The sequence below is a fragment of the Varroa destructor genome, unplaced genomic scaffold (genome assembly GCF_002443255.2).
Source record: "Varroa destructor unplaced genomic scaffold, Vdes_3.0 BEIS01000001.1, whole genome shotgun sequence".
Taxonomy (NCBI): domain Eukaryota; kingdom Metazoa; phylum Arthropoda; class Arachnida; order Mesostigmata; family Varroidae; genus Varroa; species Varroa destructor.
In genome coordinates, this window is record NW_019211454.1 from 15,874,855 (window position 1) to 15,896,179 (window position 21,325).

Genomic DNA, 21,325 nt, shown 5'->3' on the forward strand with positions numbered 1-21,325 from the left:
TCTTTAAATAGATATTTTAATTCGTGATTTTTAGTTCAAGTCCAGGCTGTCAAACATGCGAGTTCTAGGGAGCACCTAGTTAAATCCCTTCTAAACAATCCACTATAAGTCTGGGGCTGTATTCATTTTCTTCTCGTTCCGCTCCAAGGTGGCCTTGCTAAAGCAGGCTCTACCAGCCCTGAGTATCATCCGAATAAGTTGTCCTTCTAGCTAACTAGCCATAGCCGTCCGTTTCACAAAACAGTCGGTCCTGTCAGCCAGTTCCAATGGCGAAAGATGCGCGTTTGGTTCTATGCGTTCGCTATCGATTAGCCACCACTCACATACACATATTGATTTGAAAGCGGAGCTCAGCCTACTTCTCAGTATTTAGCACAGTACTGCGGGGCGTCGCGCACCGTTCAGGGACGTGGTCTCTTATTGGTCGAATAAGCATTCATTTGATCGTTGTTTTATTTTTTGACGCTCTGCGTTCTCTAGCGACATTGTTTCAACGTCAGTAGCTCTCACTTCTTCTTTGCTCCCTTTTCTCGTATACGTTCTTTCTGTCCTTTTTGATGCGCCTTTAGACGCCAGAGAGGTAAACAGTGCTCTATGTCAGCGTCGCCATTCACATGAACATTAACAATTTTACGTCGATGGCACACTGCTAACTACTTCAGCTACCACTACTGCTTGTACCGTAGAAGCTCTAGCTCGCGAACAGGTACGCGAGTTTTAGCAGACCAGGCCACTCGAGGTTCGGCACAAACCGTCGACAGAACGCGTATCACTGCAACCTCCCCTTACTCGTTGCCAACAGTGTCGTCGTGCTAGAAAGACTTCTCGAATGTTAACGATCTTTTTAGAGCCACTCATGGTAGAGATGCTCGCGGTAGTGTGAGATCGACCACCACGTCATTATGTAGTGGCTGCTACGATAGGTAACATCGATGAGTTGGAGTTTGCGACAAATCTCAGTTCAGATCTACAGGGATGTATTTTCCGCTTCGTATGTAGATCTTGCCTTTGCGTTTAATCGAATAATAATAATAATAATCATCTGACTACTGCTAATCGGTCATGATGCTGCTGTTACTGCTTATTCTACGTCTGCGGTTTATGGTGACAACCTTTACTGGGGTGGCGAGATGATTCCAAGGACTCCTTCGATTGGTGCCGAACCAATGCAGAGAGTTCCACACCTATCGTCCCTACGGCCACTTCTGTTGTTAATACTAATGATAACTGTAGCAGCAGCAACAGACATGGACCGGGTCAAGTCCATCGGTGCCCATGGCATAAGCCTTGTGGTCCTGATCGTAGGGATTTGCCTCAGGAGACTCGACTGCCCCAGCGGCAGACACGGTCATTACAGCCGCTGCCATTACCGCCACTGCCGCTGCAGAGAATTAGCATTGTGCCAACGACTTCAGTTGTAGCTTTCAGTACTAGAACTTTAGTTCACTTTGCTCCCCTAGCTAAATCCACTCTTACCGCTAGGAAGTACGGCACGGTGTCGACCCTGATTCATCTGGGCTGGGAAGTTGTGAATAACTTGGAGAGATCGAAAAAGAAAAACAGGGAGACTTTGAGAGAGGCACCGTGGAAAGCTCTAAGACTAGTTGCAGAAGAGGTGACTCGAAAGGAATTCTAGGACGGCAGAGCGGGCTACAAATTTTAGATTGGGTGTGTAGTCCAGTGGACTACTCGCTGGTTGCCCAACTTCCCGGTAGACCGGCTGGTTAGCTGAAGCGGCGTCGATTTGCTGTCTCTCGACAGAAAGTCTTCCGTTTTATTCGGCGCGGCTTTCATTTTCTACTGCTGTTGCTACTGTTAAGGGTGCTTTCGCGCCTAAGGCGGACGCCTCTGGCGGCCGGCACCGCAAACCCTTCCAAGGGGGCTGGAAAAAGTGTAGAACCCGGTAGAGATACCCAACCTGGTCTCGGCCAACGCAGCGCGGAGATCAGAGGAACTAGGAGCAGACCTAGAAGTAGTAATACGACGACAGGGAACGCTGCTTCTATCAAGTAGTTAAAGAGTTTTGAACTGTGGAGTTAGCTTTAAGTTATTCCTTCGCACGGTTCCTGTATAGGTGAGAGAAAGAGGATAGCTTTCTATCCTTCTCGTTTCGACCCGACCATCTGCCCGTCAAGTTGAGAAAAAGTGTTTTTTTTTTACCAAACAGACATGCCTCTGCCACTCCTGTCATCTGCTAACGTATTGTCGGAGAGCTCCTATGTAAGGTGATGGGTCTATGAGAAGGACAGTAGTTCTCCTGAATTGAAAAAAGTTAGAGCGGTAGGAGCACAGGGAAAATCTAGAACGCCAATGACATCTGCCTTGGGCTGCTAGTGAGCTGCGGGCCTGGGTCGTTGATTTGAGTAATCTAATGCTATCAATTTCGTCTTCTTTTTGTATACCTCTCTAAATCTATTTCGCTGTTATTTGTATCTCGGCTCTTTTTTATAACTATTGCTAATAGTTCCTCTACGAATATGCAGCGAATGCCGGCATGACCCCGCAATTGCTAACGCATTCAACAAATTGCATTTCATTCAGTTTTTATACAACAAACAGACCACAGTATCGATTCGGTATATATATATATATATAAACACATAAGTAGTTAGTGAAAGAAACTTGTTTGCATATAAAGGTAAAGTAGTGTGAACTTCAAGACCCCGTCGCTTGAAATGGCGAAAAAGCTGAGCAATATTGCGCTGTCGACGGGTTGTTTTTCGGCTTTATTTTGTCCCCTTTATCTTTTCCTACGTTCGTTCATTCGTTGCTTTCCTGCTCTCTGCAACGGTTTCTTTCTGGACAGCGATACGTAACAAGTGTTCTGGGCTACCGTTCGTACGTATATTGTGGCGGAACGCCCCTCAAAAATACCAAGGAAGACAAGAGGCAAATGGCTAGAAGGCATTTAAGCAAAGAGTGGTATAGGCCGTGGGAGTGATAGCATCAGAAGAGCAACGGAAGGGAGTCTAGGTCGGAATTCTGGTACCGACCGATCTGGTAACGGTACGGCCTGGCGCCTGCGGCCAGCTTGCAGGGGCACGCTGTCACTCCTGCTTGTTTGATAAAATCGATTTTTAGAACGTCTGCTTGATTACTACTTCTACTGTGGCCTGTCAAGTTACTCTATATGGCTTGCTAGCCGTTGGCCCATAACGAGGATGTGGGCCAGAGGTTTCGTTCGCAGGCAATAGTGCGCTTCATCTGCTGCAGGCCGATCCAGACAAAAGTAGAATCGGGCTCAGGCTCCGCTTCAGGTCGCTGGTTAGCTCTACTAGCTTTCTAAGGATTGCTTTCTCCTTGTCCGCTGATAACAGTCGCTTTGCAGCCAGAAAATTCTGTCGGCACGGTATCCAGCCAATGGTGGCAGCGTCACTAGCTCTAACAGCTAACACCTTCGCCACTACTAGGTTAGGTCAGCGAGCTGAGGTCGAGCCGGATCTCGTGCTTCGCCGAGGGTGAGGCGCCACCCTTCATGCTGAACGCAAGTAGCGGCAGTAGCAGCACTGAAGAAACGCATCATTCCTGAAACCATCTGATAGCGTGTGCGTCGGCCTCTTTCACCTTATTCGGCTGTAGCTTCTAGGTCTAGCAGATCCGCATACACACGCTAGTGCTCTTATAGAGCGCTGACTACCATCAACCGACGAAACGAGTTTGGTGTTTATAGCAATTGCTAGCCAACATATCCACCACTAGAGACTGCGTCTCACGCTTTCGACGTATATACACCCTAACTCAATACACCGACGGCAGCTGTTCGAGAGGCGGAACTGTAGTAGCTACGTGAGTACTCGGCCGCCATTCCTTGACTGGTTGCCGATTCCCAAAGCTTCAGAACTCTTAGATAAAAACTATACGAGACCCCTGAGGAAATTACCTAGCTTATTCGGGGTACAAAACACACGTTTTCTCTTTCCTTTTTTTTTTTTCTGTCTAACTCCACGCGGAATGTGCATCCCTTAGTACCTGACAACTGCCTGAGGGATCTTAGTGCCGACGTTGGCGCCCTGAATAGTCTTTCTTTGGTTGCACCTTAGTACGTGGTTGCTTTACTGTTTCAATATTTCAATGTTTAAGTTCTGAATTACATCGAGAATTTGCGCAGAACCGCATTTCTTTGGCGTATTGCATTCATTCTTTGTAGCACTTCTTTTTTTCGTCATTTCGTCTTCGTCCTTCTGACTCCAATGTCATCAACAGCTTTTCACCCGTTCAGACTACGCGCGAACGTGTATATGTATCACCTAACAGACATGACGCTCTTGCAGGAGTGTCAGCTGTGCGATGAAATGTCCAATTGAGATTCTCTATCTAGCACTGAACTTAATAGTAATAGTACTTGTAATAGTTATAACGAAGCTATGCCAAATGACCGTGCATGCTAAAAATGAGCGTAATTATTACAGTGATTGCGTTATATTTAATCCTCGCTGTTAAAGTACGTCCATTTGCCATTCGTTTCTGAATCAATCGACAGTAGCTCAGCACTAAATACCGTTGTATTACTTTGGCTATTTGAAGGGCTCATTATGTACTTAACTACCCGAAAAAAAAAAAAAAAGAAAGAGTAGAATGAAATCCGTAACGTGGGTGACGGTCGATACAGCCGATTGCGGGCTTCGACGCAGTACGCGCTAGCCACGAAGGCCTGCAACTGCTCTTCGCTGTCGCCCTCCGTATAAAAAAGATTTTCGTCACCACCGGGCAAATTAAGGAACCCTACTGTCGTTCAGTCGCTTCAACTCGCTCTCCGGCCTACTTTTCCGCTACCCATCTGCATACCGCCCCTTGCTCTACGCCTATCTTTATGCTTATCCTTCCACATCAGTTGTAGCACCCACACCAGAATCGAAGATGTCCCTAGTTTGCAGAACCACAGACCTTTCAAAACCTTACTTCGTCCTTCTGTACCCCCTGTCTCATGGATCCTATCAGTACGAATGAGAAGCGTATGCGGATCGATGGGCGTCATTTTATGTCGCAGAGGAGCCAGGAGTAGTTTATCAGGTTCGGGCTGCGCTGCCCGAAACCCAAACAGTTAGCAAATCGCAACAGCGAAACCTGACCTGTTACCACATTCCTATCCTGAAACTTCGTCTACTCTTGTTGCGTTCGCACCTTACTTCTCCTTTTTACTTGCCCCCACTGCCTTGCTTCTTGCACGCGTTTCAGCAGTTCGGTCGTTCTTATATGAACGTCATAACGAGCACCAACATGTCGCACCATCAAGGAAAATGTGGCTAGTATTAGATACGATGTAGAAGGAAATCGGCTTCTCAGAGGATCGCCGAAGACGACGATGCTGTTGAGAAAGTAGCCTTCACCTCTTCCAAGAGACGAACGAGCTCGTTTCGTAGTTTACAAGCGAACTGTGCCAAGAATGGCACATGTACGTGGAGGGAAGTCAAAAACACAGCACAAAGGAGCGAATAGATCCAGCGAATGGTTGAATCACACGGAAAGAGAAAAATGGGTAAAGGGGGAGAGGCAGAAAAGGGGGGCCAAAGGATAACGCAAACGCGGTAGCGGGGGTGGACGCAGCCGACAGCGAAAGTTAGGACGAAAGGATGAGGAGAAGGATCGGAGGATTGGACGCAGGGTTAGTTGCTTGGGACAGCGTTAAGAGGGAGAGATTCATATTATATCGAGCAATATCCATCACGTCACAGGGAAACCGTAGTGATGGCGATGGAAGAAACGGTCGAGATTGTTCTCAGCGTTCGTAACGGTCGATCATGCAGCAGAGCCGGGGTAATATGAAAAGCCGATAGCTGGGGGGATGTCGACTGTAACAACCAGGTGAAATTATCGTTGATATTTCTAGACACATAGAGGCGCTTACAGACAAGATGAAACGCCGACCTAATCGAGTGTTGTTATCGAACCGCATAAGTTACAAGGCCTCATATCCGACGATGGATAGAGTTTTCTATCGTGGTTATAATGGTAACAACTTTAGAAAGCTGCAGAGTGGCTGACAAAAATAATAATTGCAGTTCTTGTAGCGATTAGGCTTTCTATCTGGTAACGACGCTACAATTAGAACTATGACAACTATCGTAGTATTTGCATACGTTCACTGAGGCTAGAGGATACACGTAAAAAGGATAGCGTTCGATCTATACAGCAGGTGTTACTACATTAACTAGAAAAAACCAAGTGTTCTTCTAGTGCTTATTATTTAAGCTTCCTATTAAACCAAGTTCTTATTAAGTCTCTCATTATAATTATATATTTAACGATAGATATGTAACGTTTCACGTCTCATGTTCTATGTCCAATTTGGCTAAGATATTGAACACTGTGTTTTATATTGGTTTGCGTTTTGAATTAACCGCTGCTTTACGATAATAACAGTAATGATGACAATGACAACAACAGCGCCAATCTAAGTGGTATAGGGATGTTTTTCTATTTCTAGAATAAACTCTATTTATTTCGCAGACGTTCTTTTCACAAGAGAGTTTTTCGTCCGAAATCAACTTTACACATGACACGATAAAGAACGCTATAGTTGTTTATCTAATTACTCGCACATCTATCAATAGCACATACTGTATAAACAAATCCGCCTAAGACAATGCAGTGATACAGAGCCTGAAATCATTTAAAGTGAAAAGATCTTCATTGTCAAAAACTTCGCATTCGATGTTCTTCCAATAATCGTGCGTTAAATGAAAAAAAAAAAAAAAAAGAAAAAGAGAATCACCTAAGGAGTACAGGGCGCTATAAAAATATGAACTCATAATTTACGAAGCAGTTGTGTTTTTTTTTTTTGTTGATTGGTCTTTTCATTGTTACATCGTCTTTTTAACTCAGTGCTTTCACCGTCTGGCTAATAGGCCATGCGAAATGGCCTCTCATTTTGAAAACGGTTTTCCACCTACACCAATCCGAGAATGTACATGTTGGTATATTTAATCGGAGGACTTTGTTCGAGCGAAGATAGCTGCGATAGCAGCAATTAATAATCCAATATTCTTTATCCTTTCAACTCGATCGCTCTTCAGCCCTCTCAACGTACGTGCGACGCAAGTTTTGGTTCGTCCGAGTGCTCAACACATGCCGGCATCTTACATCATGCATCGGAGCCCCATTCGAACCCTATTCGAGCTCCCAAGGTGGCTTCACTCGCAAGCCAGTAAGCCACCCTTCCAGTGGGTTTCCTGACCCGTTTGCTGGGTCGCTGAATGCTCCCTTCTTACCCAAGTACCAAAGCAAATCATCAGCAAAAACAGCTTGTAGGTACGATGATGGCGATAGTGAACAAGAGTGCCATTGTGCATAACGAGAAAATAACACGCCAAGTTTGTGGGAAGCAAACGGATCACACAATGGCTCGACGTGCCAGCAAGCTCTCATAAGCTCGTCGAGGTGCGGTGACTCACGAGCCCGGCCCCCTTTAACTGTAATAGCCTGCTGCTCAGTAAGAAACTGAGGTATTACTGCAGCTACCGCGCATTCGGGCCGTACCCCTGACGTACCGACCTGAGGGGTTTTGGGCCCCCCAACTCGGCTCCAAACGCCGCCTAGAGCTCCACCAGCTCTTGCCTATCTAAATGAGTAACAACGTACTACTGGTCGTTGTGTCGATCAGCTGCTGCCACCGCTGCGGTCACCTTTACTGGATGTGTTTTAAACTAAAATGTAGCAGGACCTGCAGCAGCCCACTCGCCCCATTAGGTCCAGCATTTTCCGACTGCCCGGCCGTGGGCAGCATCAATGAGGACGAAGGAGGAGCCGACTGCGGAGGTGGCTGGTGAAGCAGCAGGCGTCTGCTTCTGGCCGTGCCTCAGACTGTTCTCGTCGCCGGATGGAAACCTCAAGAGTCCGATTACCTGGAACGCGATGGCTCCGTTGGGAGTCAGTCAGTCAGCCGGCAAGCCAACAAGCAGGCAGTCAGAAAGAAACCAGGAAGCTAGGAACACAGTTATCTAGGGAACCGGCCCCTCGCCGTTCCGTGTGCGTGCACACACAGCTAACGCTTTGGGCTTCTCCGTTGGTTAGTACTCGCTCGCCGGCCGTTGGCACTCGGACACTGGTGGATGCCGATCAGTTGGCTCTGCTAACAGACAGAGCCTGGGAACACCCGGCAGGCTTTCGAGCCCTGGCTGTGCCCCGCACCGTTCAATATCGGTTGACTGCTATGGAGCCTAGCACTTTGCTATTTCTTATTAGTCCTGCTAGCCTTACAGACCACTGCTCCCCCGACGAAAGTCTACTTACCACCAACACCAGCCCAGATACGAGCACCAGTAGCTTCTTTAGCAGAGACTTCCATTACGCGTTCAAGCGATGGCGCAATTTGATAGCGGAGAATCATAGCGGCAAGAACCATCGCAAAAGCTGAATCAACGCCGGACTTCAGTCAATCTCTCCGGGGTCCGCGCGTTGCCTCACTTGTTTGGCGCATCGTTAGTATCGGCGTGGGCAATGCTGATTTCTGTGGGTCTGGAAGGTTTTTGGCAACGTTATCATCGCCACTGTTAGTGTCTGGGCTAGACAGTCAATGCGGTGCTTCCAATATTCACAGCTCGTCTTCCTGCACTTATGTCTTTTACGATCCCGCTTATCTTTAGTATTTTCAAATATACATATTTTTCTCAACCCAGCCTCAATCTAAACTGGCTTACAACTTCCGGCTCTGTAGTCTCTTTGGACGCCGGTACGAAAAATGCAGACTGCGGGCGCTCAGCCCCGAAGCCCTTATATGTGTGCCTCTCGCTTTCTTCATACTTTACTTCTTAAACTTTTTTTTTACTCTTCTTTTTATTGTGCTATGTCCACTAGTGTTTTCAGATAGTTTCAGTTAGTTCTTTTACAAGCAAAGCAACAAGCTCGTCTATGGCGATTAGCAGTGCGGTGACTTTACAATTTGACAGAAGGACGCGCCGAATTTAAGCGCTGGCCGAGTTTCTACCCAGATGAAAACTTTCCTTTTTTGCTTGAAATTAGTTGGCAATTGATTGCTTTAGAAGTTCGTGTTATCAGCTTGGGCTTCATAATTAAAAAGTACCTGTTAAAAACATAGTACATTCGAACTGACAGCAGTCAGCTCAAATCGAAGGCAAGCTCGAAGTTAAAACAGCATTAACAATAGAGGGACGGCGGCTCATTGTCGATGAATGCCGTCAGAAAGTCAGCCCTTATGAGCTTCAATGCCTGTACGTATATTGTTATTTTTGCTCAATGCGGACCTTTGGTATCTAATCATTACAAAAGCTGCACTTACATTCAGTTTAGGTTAGTCTGTCGACTACGGGTGTCTAAAGCTAACAATGACTACACCGGCCTGTTTCGCAATACTCTCAACCCCAAATACATTTTCTCAACCCACAAATTGACTCGTATTCCATATAGTATTTACGAATATGTAAAATGGTCAATAATACATTAACTATCAACTTACATTGAACACACATCCGTGCGATGTAAAATCGCTCTCTGACCGTTTCCTTATCGAACCAGCAACTCCGTCAATAACCAATATATTAGATCTTCACATTTCCACCAAGCTCTCGATGAGCATTGTGTCTAGCCAGCACATCCAATAACAAATATTTCAAATAGCAGGTGATCTTCACATCCATTACTATGAAAATCATAAACCTATTGTATAAACACTCCTTAACAAAGCGATACAAAATAACAGAAGCTTCGATTATTTGCTTCGTATATATGCCCTAACATATGCCCTCGAACACACAACTGTGTATATGTACATATATAATGAAGTGCAGCCGAGAGCCAATGTGAAGCTAATCCCAGTTCAGTAAAGCCTAGTTCTGCGTAACACCCGGTAGAACACTGGGTTTCGGTAAATGGGCGACTCCGCCTAGCGAGTCTTCGATTTGTAGCAAATGGCAGAATCTGGAAAGTGGTGGTGGTAGTAGTAATAATAGCAATGTGTTACTGCTTTCTTCTCATTTAAACTCCATTAACTTCTGAAGGAATCGTTTTAGGCCTAGAGAACGAATGGAGTCAAGAGTCGAGCCTAGACGACTAGTCAGGCCACTATCATTACTATCCAAGTTTGCCGTCGCCATTGCAAACGACGTGCCGTGATACCGGTGCCGCGGTTTAGATTGTCGAGAGCGCCAATTTTTCCCACTACTCGTTTACCCCACTAGAGAAAGCTTCGGGCAGGAATCGATAAATCCAAAGCGACATCAACGTCGTCAAAAAATCGCGACAGATGGAGAGGCAAAGTAAATGTTGACGCTATTGTTGTTGTTGCTATGTGCTACTTATGTTGTCATTCCTTATCAGTCTCAGTGCCTTCGACCTGATGCAGCCTGTATATTTAAATGAAACCTGTTGTGGTCCGCTGATGCTGTTATTAAAAGTAATTAATAGTATTATACTTTTCTCGTGATACGATTGTCGTTTCCAGCCGAAACACGAGAATGTCACTGCATAAGTAAGCTGAGAAGTAAACTTTCAAGGAACGCTACATGTTGGGCAACTGAAGCATAGAGATAAGTTGAAATAGGCTAGCACGCGCGGCCATCGCGTCTCGAAAGACGCACGAAGTTGATAGAGAACTGTTAGATAGACACCATTGAGTTAAACGCGCAAGTATAATGTACGTATGTAAGTGGCTAAACATCGCCCCGCCATTGACCATTAGTCGGTTCGTTAATTATTAGGCCAAATGGAATCGACTGTTTGTTCGTATCTCAAAACGACAGATATCGAGTCTCTCGTTTTGCCATTTTGTCCTACGCACAATCGCAGAAGAGACAAATCGCCTGTTGCCGTTTTGTTACGACGTTACCCAGCGAAGATTGATGTAACGAGTCAAGAATAGGATAGAATGATAGCTCAGTTACCTGACGGCCTACACGAGTAACTGTAACCAGCAAAGCTGATTTGAGAACGTACGTCAGCAACAAGGGATTCCCGGTGTTTGCCTAGATGTCCTAGCGAAGATGCAACAAGAACGTTAAAAGCCTGCCGAAGCCGTTTCGCATAAGGTATCCCTTGATCTTTGTATTTCTATTAGCACTACCTGTGATATTAGTACGACTACAAAGATCGTAGGACCATGAATGCAGCGGTTGTATGATAGGTATAAAAATATAATATTTTGTTTTTTAAATACTATCTACAGAACCATGATACTTTAAAAAAATCAAATTTATAACTGTTGTAATTCTAATGTTTAGAATTATGTGAGTGCCAAGAAAACCATGAAGTACACATGTTATAGCTTGATGGCAGAAATGCTCTAATCTGCCTTCGTTAAAGATTGCTTGTTTATTAATTATTCATTTTACATATATATATATATATATATATAGTTATCGAAATATTAACGTTATGTACATTAAAATCTATCAAGTTGGTGTCACAGCCGCTCCGATTGATTAGCAAGTGTACCAAATACATATGATCACCACTTTCCATCAATATAAATAGAAGTACTCTAACTACTAAATAACTACTAAATATAGATAATAGATTTTCTCCTAGTTTAGTCCGCGATGTCTAACACTAGTAGTGACTTAAATTAATGGCACGCCTTAGATCAGGCCCTCTTAATACCTGTGCCACGAAAAAAATTATATATAATTTTCTTACAATAAACTAGGCTACGTGACCCTACGTGAATTTATTGTAACAACTAGAGATCGTTTAAAGTTATAACTTCGTACCTGTAAACATTTGATATTATTGCTTACGACACAAGATTGGCCAGCGGCGGCGTTGACAAATAATTCGGTGGCATCACCGGCTCCATTGTTTAACAATATTTCTCTAGATGATAAAACAAATGATTTCAAATGGTACACTACAGTATTTACACACACAATATCAATCATTTGTTCAGCCATATTTGTTTGTCTGATAACATTCATAAGGCGTTTAATACTACTGCGGTCTCAGGAGTCGCTCGCCAATTGTCGATATAGGTTCGTCTCGGGGCGTTCACCACAATGCCTTGGACAAGCCAGGCATCGTTTGGTGTCGTTGTTCAACCCGAATGCAGCGGAAGGTACAACCAATCGTCGCGTCATTGTTAGAAGTGACCAATAAGCAGCTTCAAGCTCAAACCGGATGCTTTTTTTCAGGCAGGCTGGTATTGGATTCAGGACTTTTATTGGTTGGTTGATTTATTTGTCTTCTAAACATTAATGGTCCGTGTGTGTCCTAAAGCATTTTTATATATGATGTCCTTGTCGCCACGTTTTGTATTGCATGGGAAATGACGACTGTTGAGCTGCCGCGAATAGAGTTAAAATGTAACTGAAATAAGGTGCATCTGATCCACGTTGATATTACGTTAGTAACTTTTATTTATTATACGTTTGCTTCATATAGGAAATTTCTAGGTAAAAATGAAAAATACTTAATAGACACCTGGAATCTCTGCTTCGAGTTCCGTTAACATGTCTAAATGCGGAAGTTATAATTATTAAAGTTATAGATGCGTAAAGCATGGCATGATATAAGAAACGTTGACATCGGTATAACAGATTTATTTCAAGGAAACCCAGAGTTTTATCGTCAGGGAAGACTGCCATTCGAAGACGACAGCGATACTGCTTACCATCTTAAGAACTTCACGAAGGCGACTACCTTAAAGGTGGTTGTAGTTAGGTTCAACGAGTCGTCGATCCGGCATGTGCGCGATGTGTGAATACTAACGATCAGTAGATAAGTTAGCAAAATTTATTTATATTTAGTAAAATTTATTAACAGTTTTGTTAGGTTGTTGGCGCCTACCGATGGACAATGCGCTACTAATCTGAGCTGATTTTTTGTGGTGCTCACAAGGCCATGTAGACTCGTTTATAGCTAACACATCGCGAAACTTTGATGTTTATTAGATCTATGTCAGTCAACTTAGTTCGCGGTGTTCGTACACTGCACGAAGCGTTTTTTCCAGTCTATCCATTACCAGGTTCATGTAGCATGGTGTTCCTGGATCCCGCTGCATCAATGCACTACGGCGACTATCGTCTAACAGAGTTGTTTTTATCAATTGACCCGGTTATTAGGTATTCTCCCATTCTGCCAATGGAGAGGGCAACAATATTGGGTAGAATAGAGTGCAGGAATAATCGAATACGAGTTATAGATGCGTTTCCGTTGCTTTCCGTTAGAAGTCTGGGTACTGTGCTTGTATATTTAGCTAACTCAAGGAAAATTTGCAAGGACGATTCTGTTTGCCATTTGGGGCCGTTTTCATTGCCCCGCTCGAACGTTTTTACTGCTGTCACACTGATTCTGACTGCTATCTATTTCACAACACTGCCACAAAACGGCACACCAATATAGGTAGACCTTTTAAAGTTTAATTGATTCGAGTATTTTTCATCTATGTCTCTGTTTTGCTTGCTACTGATCAATGTCACTCTTCATAAATATACGACTTAGCATAGTTTAACGACCCAGCTGACCGGAGCAATCGTATCTTTCGTGCAAAAAGAGGTAACGCGGTTGGATGGTGAAGAGACGCGATGATTAAAATGTCGAGCTGACGGAGCTATAATGACTGCATCATTCTATTGATAACAACAACGGAACTTTCAAAGCCAATGTCCGCCATGTTTTTGCCGACCTTGACCGCCAATTGACAAACAGGTAACTCACTTATTCAGACATAGTTCTCGCTGACTCCGAACGGTTGGGACAATGTACAGATATTGTGTGTTTTTGAATTAGTCATACACTTCTATAATGCTTTATGTTAATAATGTGTTTGCCCATCGTTTCGCGATTTGTACTATCACTGAATTCGAATTCCGCGCCTTCTGCTGCTTCATCCAGCCTGTGACACGGTCAAATTGTCTCCGCAGAAGATTCGCGATTATGGTATACGAATATATTCACTGAAGTAAGAAAAAAAGGAAAAAAACCCTAATGCAGTAACCGAGGAGGCGTATCCACTATATAGAAGGAGTATGCCATGAGTGCCTTTAAATCATAATATAAGTAACAGTTATGACTATTACTAGAATTATGGTACGAATATCAGCCAGTGTTGCTTTCGGACCAAGTTCATATCGTGCGATGTCAGCCTATTCTTTTTGATCAACAGTGAATTGTTGAATGATTAAGAGTACATATGGAAAAGTTCGCCGTACCATACCATCGCAACAAATTTTCCGTATTTCGACCGTATCCATTCCTATTGTTATAATATGTGGCTGAATATGCAGAGGAGATCTATATGGGGGTTGGTGACTGTACATCGACACATCCATATTCAATATTTGCTCTCGACTTCACACGTTATGATTGGCGTTCTCGCAGCCTAGGGAACTTCGAGTTGGGACCATTTTAGGACCAATATGCGTCGATGCCAGCATCGCCGGCTCCGATCACATTCCTCCTCCACCCCGTTGAAGCAAAATAGAAATGCAAAGTCGGCCGCGTTCTTCTCAGCATCCTCGCGTGAAAACCTCTGATCGTTGCGTTGACGCCTAGTGTTATTTTCGGATTTTTCGTCCATCGCCCGTTGGAGGATTACTCGTTCGAAGCGGTTTTTCCTGCGATCTTTAGAATCGCGTGCGAATTATTCGTATTTTCCCCACTTCCAAAAGCGCGCAAACGCCCCATCACTGCTTGCAAAGACTTGCAAGGTGGTAGCCACTACTAGAAGCCCGTTTTCAAAGCTTTTCCTTCCTGTCTCGTGTTCCGCTACGGCCACTGTCTGCCCGAGGCCTCAGCGGCGATCGAAGCAAGGAAGAGGGGGTTAGATGACGATTTCCATAACGTAGTTCGCCTTAGAATAGCTTGGTCGAAAGCTAGCTCCAGCTTTGGGCTGAGCGGCCACACCGACTTTACTATACGGCCCGTAGCTTGTAGCATAGCCAAATCATAACAACACACATAGTACCTCGACTCCTGGGACGCCCATTCTCGTTACCCTACAAGATGCTGGGTCTGTGGCGTAGCGGGCGTCCATAGAGAGGCTTCACAACAACAACTGCTGGTTTGTCGTCAAAAGAGCGCTAGGCATATGGCTCTTGACGGAGAAAAACGCAATGACAGCATTATTGAAGTCCAACGAAAAAAACTTCAGAACTAACTGTGGAGGTTTCGCCATTCTAGAACCTTGTAGATGTATGTAATGGTTGTTAGGAAAATAATAATAATAAGAACAGGGCATAGTGCATACAGAGGTTGCAACAACGCTACGACCTACACAGTTGAAATTAAACTGAGTGTTTAGAGTTTTTACGTCTGGTTCTACTTTCTACGTTCAGTATTGCTTCAGATAGTGTCAACATTTGCGAGCTATTTCCACACCTAGTATCGAACCTCGGCCATTTCACGTCCCACACTGCATTACCTACGTCGACGGGCGCTCGCTACGATTGAAGGGTACCCTAGTTCCTTACAAAAAGCGTCCCAAATCCGCGGTGTCCAACGCTTCATTCCTGTGAACATAAGGTTACCCACAATAGCGGTCGCAGCACATCAGCTACGTGGCTGTGATTCAACGAAGCCACAGCCTCCAAGTTGGCCAGTGTTCTAGACAAAGTAAACACAGGAAAAAAAACTTGTAAATCGCCTACGTCATCTCTTCCTTGCGCTCTCTCTCTAATTTTGTTTCTTTTCAATTGTACAAGCATAGGTCGTTCCCAAATCGAAACTAGAAGACGTTCCTTTGTACAAAGTATCATACTACGAGAACAGAATAGCACACTGGCGGGGTGTCCGGCCCGGCTCCGGTTCCTGTTACTTTGATGCTACAAACAGGACATGTGCACTACGCTCTATATACATCCTGCAGTAGACCAGCCTAACGGCCCGGTCCGCTTGTGACGGCGGTTCCGCAAGAAGGAGTTCCGAAAAATACAAAAGTGGCTAACGTGTTTTTATGCTACTATAATATTTGTTCTCTTCCAATCGCTTACATAGAGCCTCGTCGCCTACTTCTTCTTAGGCAAGAAAAAGCTGAACGCGCGCTACTTTAAGAAGGCAAGCCGAGGACCTAAAAGGACAAGACTTGGCTGAAAGATGTGGCCCGGAACTATAGTGTGTTCCCGATTCTCAGCTGGTCGTTTCACTCGTTGACTATCCCGTTCCCGTATGGCTTTTTTGCGATAGAAAGTTTAAGAAAGAAACTCAAACGGGTCTGTGTCGCGGGGCTAATGGATAACGACTAGTTAATGGGACGGGAAAGAATTTCGTATGCGTAGAAGAAAAGCCTTTAGACGATGTAGAGGAATTCGTAATGGAATCTCACACATGTATATAGTATAATTTATATATCGTTTCGGAAGGTACCGTCGGAGGGGGCGACTCGTCGTTGGAATGAAAGCAAAGAGTACAACGTGTATTAAAAGAGTTGACAGAAGCCTCTGTGCTTTTTGTCTATGGCGATCAAGGTGACGATTTACTCGTTTTATCTAGCCAATTCAATTCCGAAAACATTGAGAAACAAAATCAAAACTTATAGATTCCTACAGAACTAATCTTGTATTAATATTTTATTATGTTATGCATCCAAATGCGCCCCCCTTGGGCGTCCTATGCCTGAAATTACCTGCGCTTGGATCTCTGTGGTTCTTTCATGCAACAGCTGCGCTATTTCGTAGCGTACTTCTAGCATTCTTAGTGCCTTTTGCAACCGCTTACAGATAATGGCACGTCATCATCACGATCTGTTAAAAAAAAAAGCTGCGTCTTTATTTGAAAGGTCGTTTAGACTTTTCCCTTGAGATTGTCGATCTTCCCCTTCGTTTCTTGATCCTCCCTTTCGATCCGACGACCAGGCAAAGGTTTCATTTGAATGTCACGCAGACAGGTCTTCGATGTCTCTATTTTATGTACAATATAACGGCACCCTATTAATTGTCGAGTCATCTAGCTCTCGAGGATTTCGTGGCTGCGCTTATCAACTGACTAACTGGAGTGCTGAAATGAATCGCTTGATTGTGTGCTTATCCATGTCGAGTAATATCTGATGTTATCGCATGTAGAACACGCTTTGACAGAACGACTTGACTGCTGTGTAACGACGTTTATTCATTGGTCAGTTTTTTCATTAATTGTTCTTTCCCTCATTTGTCCCATTGTCGTTCGGTGCTGATTCGTTCTTGGTCAGCGAATAGAAACTTACTATAACGCTTCTCTTTTGGCGTACCATGATACTAATGCGGTTTACAGACAGAAGCTTTGCGTTGAGCCAATTGTAAGGCAGTCAACGTAAAGAAGTTTTAGATAGCCGATGCTCAGGCCAATCAGTTGTCCTTTCGGTCCGCATGGCTCTTGTTTCTTTGCATGCTGAATTTATCTTTACTTATGAAACATAAACGCTTTAAGTAAAAGAACATAAGGACAGGATTTGTGATTTTTTGACCATAGTTTGAATAGAGGCCAGCCTATATACATTTTCTCATAATTCTTTGCTTTCCTAGCGAATTTTTAGCATTACGTAGTGTCCCAAAGTACTCATCTGGGCGCATTAATTGTAACTAACGAAGTGAATTGGATAGTTCAAATTTTATACCTGGTACCGCTGTTAGGCGTTCTATCAGACGAACGTAGCAGGTTCTTACCATTCTGAAATCTGCCATAATGCGGTCGTCAGGTAGGCGAGGGGATAGATAGAATCGGGTAATCCGAATAGGCAATATTGGCTAAACACTAAGCCATAATATAAGCCTGTAGTAGTGTCAAAAAAGTAACTGAAGTGCAAAATGAACAACGGTATTTTAAGGCAAATGGTGTGAAGACCATTAACGGCTAGAAACCGTTAGTAAGCGTTAGTACGCGGTCGTGGCAAGAAATAATTTGATTTGGGATCATTACGTAAACGTAATATCATACGCACATCTCTCTGAGTATATGTCATACGTTACGGATCTCATAGATGCTTAACTATTAATAAAGCGTGTCCAACTCAGTAACACCCTGTTGTTCTTAATATAGGTCAACAAATCCCAAGTACCTGTGTACAAACAACAAACACTTATTTTCCTATTTAGGACCAATCATAGAGCTACGAGCCTTTCTAGATCACCGCGTGAAAGGCATAATCGACTAATACGACCGTACGCATTTCGTTTACCGCAGTCAAAATTAGCCCTTTTACTACACCTTAAGACAACAATAGGTCGTGCGTCTCTAGACGTATTTTTAGACCATAGCATTTTCACACTGTTTACTAATCATCTTCTCTACTGCTGTATAAACAAATACAATTACTTGGAAAAAGTACATCACATGTATCAATCTCCCTTGCAGCGAGGTTAAGCGCTTCACTCAACCTCGAGGCTTTACTGTTTGTAGTCATACTTCTTTGGACACGACTTCTTAACTGGGTCGAGTCAAACACAGCCAACTGACCCACTTCGTATATTCGATGCGATATGTTTGTTTGTTTTTTTTTAGCGTCATCATTTCGTCCAGACGCATAACGTTTGCATTTACTAACCTATTCTATTCGAATTTTTTAATACCGATAGTCAACGTCGTCGCTGTTCTTGATGAAGCCACTCTAAATGTGGCCGCATGTACCCTTCATTCAAGATTACGTAGATGCCTTATTCCATTAGCCTATAATATAGTGTCTTCTACTCCGTTTTATTATCATGAAATCATGGTCTCGCCCGTTGCTGGCTGTTTTATTATGGTCGATCAAAATCAGCCTAAGGCTATCCCTTCGATAGCTCGCTGCGGACGAGAACTAACAATAAAACTCGATAAAATCACTTGAAGTGTAACTTACGAGTGCGCTGTGTTGTCTCGTACTACCCGTTTTGGGACGCGCTGGAGTTCCAACGCACCCTGGGCTGGCCTAACTGGGTTAAGCTGGATCTTATCAATTATTCTTCTTTCCTCTAGCTTTGCCCACATTGTTTTTCGCAATAGTTTCATCATGATACACATCTTTGGTTGGAAAACGCTTGAAATTAATCAACGCCAGACCAGCGGCACCAAAGAAGCGACAACGCTCCCGAGGGAATCACCATAGTCTTGACATAGCCTTGTACTACAAGAGCCCGAACGTAAACAGCAACCTTTTTGCGTCTTCAATTGACCGGATAATTCTATAATATTAACGGAATAAGCGGCAAGCCTTCTGCAGCCACCCAATAGATATCGCAACTCAATGTACTCAATTCCGAAGTGCGTGAATTTGCCGTAAGAGGAGGTAGGGTATTGGGTTCGATAGAACTAAAGTTCGGTATCTGCCCGGACACCATTTGATTTGTTGTATGTAACTGGTATAGATGTGGCTAGCTAATACAAATGGCAGAAATGACGGTGCCGCTTTTCATAATTCGTTGGTGTGGTTCGGGTTTGGTAACGAAATGTAAACGTAAAGAACCAAAATAAGTCAGGAATGTATTACATACGGTATTGTGGCCTCTCAAAGCTTGACAAGCTACTCAAGGAATAGGCATAATTTTCAATTGAATCAACTATTATAGTTTGTTACCTGGCGAATAATCTGAATCACTTGATTAATAATAGCCCCCTATATTTACCGACTGTATCAATATCACACCGTGATATGTGCAAAGGATACAGGATGACTATGCCATAGTTTTTTGGTATTCGATAAGGTGACGACACATATAAGGCGCATACGATGCTTGCGTCCATGTAGTATTGTTATCCTGCAATGGTGTTTCTTTTCGCTAATGACTGAATGGTCGTATGCCGTTTCCATTCTGCTTCCTAAGCCCATTCTTTGCTGCTTTTGATCTTTCCCTGCTTGTGAGAATCCATTTAGGCTCCGTCTATCATCATTCCTCGCACCTGAGTCGTTCTCTAGGCGCGCTGTTCCACCCCGCCACTCCCGAATTGAGATTTGATTGAGCTAGAAATCGACAACGTTTCCCGTATTCAGTCCCTACCACAGCGATATTACTTCAGCTGCTCTTACAGGAATGACCATTCAAAATCACCACTGAACAACCCTGTCGCTCCACGGCCGAGCCAACATCAGACGCTGTTTCGTAACTGAGCGGCTGAAAGCAGCAGAAGGTTCATTAAGCCATCAGATGCTCCTCTTTTATAGCATTAAAGCTGTACCCGTGGACACGGTGTTATTGCTACGATTTGTACATTTTCTGTTTTCGTGTTACTGACCCGCCCCGGGTTTACGGCTCGACCGGGGCCTCTCATTCACTCAAGCCTGCCTGTGCAGTCGTCATTGTGGCCTTCACGGAGCAGTGCCGTGGCCATCCGTAAGTGAAAGGGCCGCGGTTCGACCCAATTGATCCGGCCGCGGAGGAATAGAGCGAGGAACACTCCGACATTGGCGTTTCGCTCTGCCGCCACCTTCACCGCTGGTACGGCTGTTATTCTACGGGACGCCAGGCCCTAAAAAAGTCCGAACGTTGCGCGTACGCTCGGTTGCTTTCGTAAAGAATTGCTCTCGCGTCGCTTTTTTCTTTAGCCGGCAGGGTTCGCTCTGCAGTCGCATATCGCCAGTCCCACAGATAACTAAATATACGTAGTAAGCTCTATATAGATGTATCTGTGTCAGGACGCATGGTATGCTTGTGTGTGTATGTGAGACTCAACCTCGGGAATATAGATGATCGGGGTCGTGTAGCTTTGACGTGTTACTGAGTTTCCTTACCTGTACTGCGTGCATGCATGCATAGAGGTCGATATAAAGACAGGCAACACGTGCGGTGGATGACACAGTGGAAAAACGAACAGATATTTAGCTGAAGGCGGGCTAAGGCATTTGACGCGGTGGGCAGAGGCTACGAGGAGCGCTGCAACGCAGGAGCTACACGACGTGCTCAACGTTGATGAAAAAGGGAGGGCTGTTATGATTAATGACGGGAAATTGTCACGCTAGTGATCCTGGTCGCCTTGTTTCATTAGATGCATATTCAGTGACAAAAGAGTACCAGGACAAACAAATGTCAGTGCTGTCTGTGCTAAATATTGATGCATAAGCAAGCATACATATATACGTTACTGTGCCATAGCAACAGGGTTCTTGTTCTAAGCTATAAACTAGGTAAATTTCGTATTTGTGGTGTATGGCTCCCTTAGCCATAAGCATATATATTTTTATTAAAACCAATATGATTAAGTAATACATATGTTTCGTAATGCGACAATGCGCAACGCAAGGCATATTTTGTTTGATACAGTCAATTATCTTACAAACAATAACGAACCGTTCAAATCTTCACCGTATTATTCATATTTAAAAAAAAATTTGCCTTTCAAAGGGGCACAAATTTTATTTTCTGGGAGAAGAAATCCCACCTTTGCCAATGTGAAGATAGAAATAATAGTACCATGAATATTAGCTTCCCAGTTCTATGATTTTAAATATATATTATAAACACGAGGATAATGCTTGTGTTAATTTGTCATAGAATCA

The 21,325-nt window shown here is 43.9% G+C and overlaps 2 protein-coding genes across 4 annotated transcripts in view; one reads left to right on the forward strand and one right to left on the reverse strand.

Annotated features, from left to right (window-relative positions):
- Glut1 (Glucose transporter 1) overlaps positions 1 to 21,325 on the reverse strand; it is a 280,015-nt gene that overhangs the window by 181,135 nt on the left and 77,555 nt on the right. The gene's annotated exons all lie outside the window — the stretch shown is intronic.
- Positions 1 to 21,325, forward strand: part of LOC147758306 (uncharacterized) — an 88,791-nt gene that overhangs the window by 4,144 nt on the left and 63,322 nt on the right. Inside the window, exon 2 of one of the 2 annotated variants that reach the window (XR_015325987.1) lies at positions 11,893 to 12,109. The exons of the other annotated variant lie outside the window; for it this stretch is intronic. The gene's annotated coding sequence lies outside the window, so the exon portion shown is untranslated. The remainder of the gene's footprint in view (positions 1 to 11,892; positions 12,110 to 21,325) is intronic. 2 annotated transcript variants of the gene reach the window in all.